Genomic DNA, 641 nt, shown 5'->3' with positions numbered 1-641 from the left:
TTTTCCTCATTCCCCCATCCCCATTCCCATTTTCCCATTCCCACATTCCCCCATTCCCATTTTCCCATTCCCACATTCCCCAATTCCCATTTTCCCCATTCCCCCATCCCCCATCCCCATTTTCCCGTTCCCCATTTCCCCATTCCCCATCCCTATTCCCATTTCCCCCATTCCCATTTTCCCCATTCCCCCATTCCCATTTTCCCCATTCCCCCATTCCCATTTTCCCCATTTCCCATTCCCATCCCCATTCCCACATTCCCATCCCCATTTTCCCCATTCCTACCCCCATTCCCCATTTCCATTCCCATTTCCCCATTTCCCATCCCTATTTCCCATTCCCCCATTTCCCATTCCCATCCCCATTCCCCCATTCCCATTTCCCCCATCCCCATTTCCCATCCCTATTCCCACATTCCCCATCCCCATTTCCCCATCCCCATTCCCATTTCCCCCATTCCCATTTCCCCCATTCCCATCCCCATTTCCCATCCCTATTCCCCCATTCCCATCCCCATTTCCCCATCCCTATTCCCACATTCCCCCATTCCCATTTTCCCCATTCCCCCATTCCCATTTTCCCCATTTCCCATTCCCATCCCCATTCCCACATTCCCATCCCCCTTTTCCCCATTCCTACC

This window comes from Corvus brachyrhynchos, unplaced genomic scaffold (genome assembly GCF_000691975.1).
Source record: "Corvus brachyrhynchos isolate BGI_N302 unplaced genomic scaffold, ASM69197v1 scaffold852, whole genome shotgun sequence".
In the NCBI taxonomy this organism is placed as follows: Eukaryota; Metazoa; Chordata; class Aves; order Passeriformes; family Corvidae; genus Corvus; species Corvus brachyrhynchos.
Note: the sequence above shows the minus strand (reverse complement) of the source record.